Source organism: Gymnoscopelus microlampas (genome assembly GCF_963454915.1).
Source record: "Gymnoscopelus microlampas genome assembly, chromosome: 13".
Taxonomy (NCBI): domain Eukaryota; kingdom Metazoa; phylum Chordata; class Actinopteri; order Myctophiformes; family Myctophidae; genus Gymnoscopelus; species Gymnoscopelus microlampas.
The window spans coordinates 30,643,333-30,649,972 of NC_139950.1; positions in this window are offsets into that span (position 1 = coordinate 30,643,333).

Genomic DNA, 6,640 nt, shown 5'->3' on the forward strand with positions numbered 1-6,640 from the left:
CATACTCTCAAATAAGCATTTCAGGTTATCTTTACCATTTGCACATGTATTCATTGATACAGTCATGTTGTTTGCAATTCAACTTAAATTAAGTCTGCATCAAGTGAGGCTTGAACTGGCGACCTTGAGATTGTGAGGCATTCATTTAAGGGAGACGCCATTGGCCCAACAGACAAGTACCTGTGAAAAAGGAGATGACACAGATGATACAGTTTCACGCAAATAGCTGAAAAATCCTGGGTTTAAGTGTTTTTCAAACTGCTCAAAATTGCGGACAATCTAAGGGCTGGAGCTTATGGCCGAGTTTCGTAAAAAGCGTATGCACGGTTAAGCCAGAACTGGCAAAAACAAGTATTTTTCAAACTGCTCAAAATTGCGGAAAATCTAAGGGCGGAGCTTAATGGTCAAATCGATACGTGTGTTCCTCATGAGTCAATGCACATGTGTAAGCAAGTTTCACGACTTTCGGCCAAACGAGGCATGACTTTTGCCTGTTTAAAGTCTGCCTTTTCAAAAAATTGCTATAGCGCCCCCTTTTGGCCAATTGGAGTAAGATTGGTTTCAGTGATATTTGGAATGACCCTGTACATTTCTGCAAAGTTTCAAAGAAATGTGAGTCTGCATGTATGTTTTAGGCACAGATGAATAATTTTCATAAAACTGTAATAGTTAAAATCTATCTCCTCCTGGGATTTTTGAGCAATCTGCACGAAACGTTTAACACTTGAACTTTGGACCTCTGCCTACAAAAAAGTTTTTTTACAAAAAACGGATTTTCCATAAGTGAAAAAATACAGAAGTTATGAGCCAATGGATGTTTTTCATATAATTCAAAATGGTGGGCGATCTAAAGGTCAGAGGTCAAAAGTCAGACCACGAAAGTTGTCGGGCATGAAGAGACGCATGTGTGTATCGAAGTTTCATGGTTGTAGGTCAAACAGGGCATGAGTTGTACCTGTTCAAAGTTGGCACTTTCAATTGAGTGCTATAGCGCCACCCTTTGACGAATGAGTGTGAGAATTATTTCTTGGTAGTTTTTCATGAGCATCTACCATATGGCCGAGTTTCGTAAAAAGCGTATGCACGGTTAAGCCAGAACTGGCAAAAACAAGTATTTTTTTCAACGGATTTTCCATAAGTGAAAAAATGTAGAAGTTAGGAGCCAATGACTGTTTTTCATATAATTCAAAATGGTGGGAGATCTAAAGGTCAGAGGTCAAAAGTCAGAGGGTGAAAGTTGTTCAGCATGAGGAGACGCATATGTGTATCCAAGTTTCATGGCTGTAGGTCAAACAGGGCATGAGTTGTCCCTGTTCAAAGTTGGCATTTTCAATTGAGTGCTATAGCGCCACCTTTGGACGAAAGATTGTGAGAATTATTTCTTGATAGTTTTTCATGACCATGTACCATATGGCCGAGTTTCGTAAAAAGCGACTGCACGGTTCAGCCAGAACTGCGAAAAGTGGCAGAAGAAGAAGAAGAAGAAGAAGAAGAAGTGACAGAATACTGCCAAAACTGAGCTCTGGCCCCGTAATTAAATAATCAGGAAATATATGCCAATGGTCAGTATTGATCATGCTGTCAATGAGTAGACCGTCCAAGATCCAAGTTTAATTTGGGAAAATGCATTGCTAATTACTTTCTTTTTCTTCTTCTTTCTTTTAATTTCTAACACTTTCTGTGTAATCCTGCCTTTGCACATGAATCATGAAGGGTTGGTTGATAGATGTTTGCATTGCAATTGGACTCATACTATTGTATATGTACACAATAGTTTCATTGTTGTTGTTGTTTTTTTTACCTTTGGTCTATAGAGAAGATAGCTGCATATTATTTTCACTTCTCTTAACATAATTATGTAATTCACATGAGTCATACACATACAAAGAGAGAGATAAGATAGGAAAAACGATGATTGCTTGTTGCATCAGAGGCCTACTCAGACATATTTATAAATGGGAAAGTTCTGCCTGTTTTTAGAGATTTAATATAGTAATTTCTCCAAAAATAGAATGAAATAGGATGAGTTAAGCAACTCAGTGGACGGACACACACACACACACACACACACACACACACACACACACACACACACACACACACACACACACACACACACACACACACACACACACACACACACACACTATTCATGACGATTTGTGATGATGTAATATGAAACTCTCTAACGCTCTGACTTTTATCTGGAACTCAAGGTTATTTCTCAATTGAGGTTATTCGAAATAGGACATTATGTAGGCCTACATATCTGTCAATGAATTGCTTTAATTATGCTAACGTGCATTCCTGTTTTAGGGTGTGTCTGTCTACTCCAATGACCTGTTTGAGTTGCTGTTGACAACAGGAGGATCAACGGTAACCATGGATACATCCTCTTCCTTTTGCGCAACAACATATGACTTCCTGTTTGTGTATTTATGGCGTTTGTGACATTTTAGTAGACAGCTAGAACATTACAGATGAGTCACACGCTCTGGTTGGGTTTACGCATGAATATAACAAACTCATTTCTGTACACCGGGTTTGGTAATTTTCCTATTACATTGAAAACACCCCAAAGAATCACAATGGAAACTGTTGAGCTTTATTGTGTTATCCAGCCCATTTGATTTTAACTTGTGTATATATTCTGTCAGTAGACTTTGGGGTCGTGTGTGGCTTAAAAAATGCCACAGGGCATGACACCATTGTGGTTAGGCCTCTCAAATGTGTTGGGCTTTGTGTGAAAATGTCCAACAATGTAATGGCAGCAAGCATCATCACAGGTACGTATACAACAGGTACAACGTGTTGGTTAAGGAGGAAGTGAAGTGGAGGAGGTGACAAAGCCTTTACAAAGACTGTAGATCCTAAACTTTGGAATGGTCTACCATAAGTCTTGAGAGCTGCAGCCTCTGTGGACATTTTTAAGAACAACCTTAAAACGCTACTATTTGAACAAGCGTTTGCTGATGTTACATGATTTTATTTCCATGCTTGTGTTGTTGTCCTGCTTGAGATGAATTGTATTAATACCTTTGTTTTTAATCTCACTGTATGTAAAGCACTTTGTGAGATGATGATCTCTCTGTGAGAAGTGTTATATAAATAAAATGTACTAACTTACTTACTTACACTTCCTTCCTGACAATGTCAAAAGGATCAGATGTTGTGGACATGTCAGGCTCACATGACCACAAAATCTGATCCTTTTGAATTGTCACTAAAACGGTCATCATTGTCTATTAGCCTACTTATCTGTCGTTGCATGCATGTTTGTACTGTATTATATGATAATATGTACAGTGGTTAGCACTTGATAATGGCAGTAATACCATCTGAGTGCCTCTGTGGTACCACAGAGGCGCCACTACTACTTGGTGGTGCCACATTTGACACCTTTTTTATATAAATAAAATGTACTAACTTACTTACTTACACTTCCTTCCTGACAATGTCAAAAGGATCAGATGTTGTGGACATGTCAGGCTCACATGACCACAAAATCTGATCCTTTTGAATTGTCACTAAAACGGTCATCATTGTCTATTAGCCTACTTATCTGTCGTTGCACGCATGTTTGTACTGTATTATATGATAATATGTACAGTGGTTAGCACTTGATAATGGCAGTAATACCATCTGAGTGCCTCTGTGGTACCACAGAGGCGCCACTACTACTTGGTGGTGCCACATTTGACACCTTTTTTTAAGGTGTAGTGTGGCTGATCGGCCACCATGTGGCGCATGTGAGTCCATGAACCCTACAGTACATTATTAGCAACAGGTAGGCCGTATTGTCTAGCCCCTTTTCCTTCAGTTTCGTTCCCATCAAGTGGATCTAAATAATCTCTGCTTCTTAAAAAAGATCTATTGGTAGTAAGTAAGAAAAAAAATTACCGACATCTGATTTGGCGCAGTATTTTTATAATCAGAGTTTAAAAGTCGGTACTATTTTCTTAGCAGCGCAGTAATACTTTCAAAGGGGTGGTGCGGTTTTTGGCACGTGATTCCCGTTACAAACAATGGGGTCGCCTCTTCCGCCTCACCATTTCCTGCAACAACTGCCAATCTGCCATAGCAACGGTAACGTCCGAAGAAAATAAATCAAAACAAAGAAAATATCCTTCAAAAGCACGTCAAAAGGACTCGAAACGATGCTATATGAATCTCATGTCTGTCCAGAAAGAAGAGGTTCAGGAATTTACACGGACAAGATGGGATACATGTACAACAAGCCATGGATACACGACGGTCGTCTGTCCCGACCGAACTTCAACCAGGTGTTTGCACTTTTCCATTTACAGCCCGCCCGTACATCTACATAAACGTTCAGATTTCAAATATAAAGTGCTTACCGCATGGCCATTGATGTTACAATTCTGTATGGTCCCGCAGAAGTACCCGTATATTCTGTATTGTTCAATAAAGAGTATTCTTAACCGATCGGTGGCCATTTTCTCATAGATTTATAATGTATCAGAGTGCAATACACCTCCCATACGATAGGGTTGCGTGGTTAAAGGATATGGTGAAAATGGCCACCGATCGGATTAACAGGCTTTTTATTGAACAATACGGAAGATACAGGTACTTCTCTGGGCCCGTACATAATTGTAACATCCATGGCCATGGGTAAGCATTTTAACATGAGAGACTGAAATAATTTATTGTGTTATCAGATAAAAACATCTATTGAAAATAGCAGATCTACAAGCTCACAACGCATCACAACGCGTTGTGAGCTTGTAGATCTGCTATTTTCAATAGATTTATTTGGGGGGAGACACATTTTAACATGAGACTGAAATCATTTTTTATGTTATCACATGAAAAAAATCTATTGAAAATAGCATATCTACAAGCTCACAACACGTCACGTTGTGAAAGTAAAACTAACTCAAAATTCTACTTGAGTACAGTAGCCTACTTGAGTAAATGTACTTAGTTACTTTACACCACTGAAAGTACAGGTACTAAAAAAACGTACAGTACTCAAGTGAATGTCCACCACTGCATCTCACCAGTGCTGATAGAGCCCATAAGCTAATTGGCAATATGGCCAAGTAAGAGATTGTAAACAAAACATGCGTGTCAATATTGGACTGTCAAATATTGATTTGTCATTTTATGATTGTATGGGTGCTATTACTGTATTTTAAACATTCCCGTGTCATTTCATCCATGTTCCATCTCTGTTTTAACCCAGACATCTTTACATCGTTAACAGCTAATACACCAGATGTTGTGATTGATAAAGAGTCCAGGGAAGTGTCTGTATTAGATAGCCTGCACCTTTGACTCTAGCCTAGAGGAAGCCTTTATGACCAAGATCATTAAATACCAACCACTCCTACATACCATCTCAGAGCTGGGCTATTAGGTGCAGCCTATTTGTTTTTATATTTGGCAGCCTATAGGACATACCCACATACTGGCTGTTAGAGGGTTTCAACAACTTGGGATGCCCAAAAAGGAGGCAAAAAGGTTGGCAAAGTATTGTGCTGTCTGTAATTGGCAGCCGCCATATATGGCGGAGACGGTGTTACTTATACCCATATAGAGTACTGAGTGACATGTTTATTGTATTGTGAAGACATATGCCAGGATTATGTGAATGTAACCTTACTGCACCTACAGTATAATATTTGTGTCCCTGTATGTTTCTCCTTTATGTGGACATAAATAAATGGTTAAAATCTGTGTGTGTGTGTGTGTGTGTGTGTGTGTGTGTGTGTGTGTGTGTGTGTGTGTGTGTGTGTGTGTGTGTGTGTGTGTGTGTGTGTGTGTGTGTGTGTGTAAATGAACCACCCTTCGCTGACCGCTACAAGATCTTCTGTGAGAGAGTCATCCGCCATGGCTTATAGTTGACCAAGAGGTTCTGAAAATAAACCATCTACGAAGGATGTTCGTAAACACAGTGGAGAAGCATGAGGACCTTGATGCTTCAAACTACAGGTAACTCAAATACCATGTGTGTCTTTGACAGTTCTGGGAAACAAAACAAAAACATTTATGCTGAAAAGTATATTATAGATGTATTCCATCACAAACAAGTCTATGAGAGTACATTTAAACTAAATTGGCTATCATTGTGAATACATCTTTATCTATACACTTGTGCTCATCTTTCCCTAACATTTTATGTTGCAGGCAGGATAAATTGAAGCGGAGGTTGACCCCTGATTTCCCCCAGCTGGTTTTTCACTGCCCTACCAAGTGCAACATCTCTGAACATACATACATGTCCTTCCTAGGTATTTTAGGAAAAAGGTTTGGTGATGCAAGGCTGCAAGACATACTCAATGAGTCAAGTTGGTGCCCCAAATCCATGAATGGTGTGATCAGTGGTCATCCAGAGGAGATGCAGTCTGCTGTCTGCACTTTCATATTTTGTCATATTTGTATACTATTTTGCTGCCGTTGCACTGTCAACCAACATTTCTCTGTGAGTGACACAGAAGGCCTGATCTTGTGGGTGGGTGGGAGGGTTGATGTACAAATGACACATGCTGTGACACACTGTGGTATTTTAATAAATATTTTATACCATGTGTTGTAATAATTTGGAGCTTTAGTGTATTTATTTTAGTCTAGTCCATTTTTGGCATTATTCCAATCTAGGGGGCTGATTCTCAGC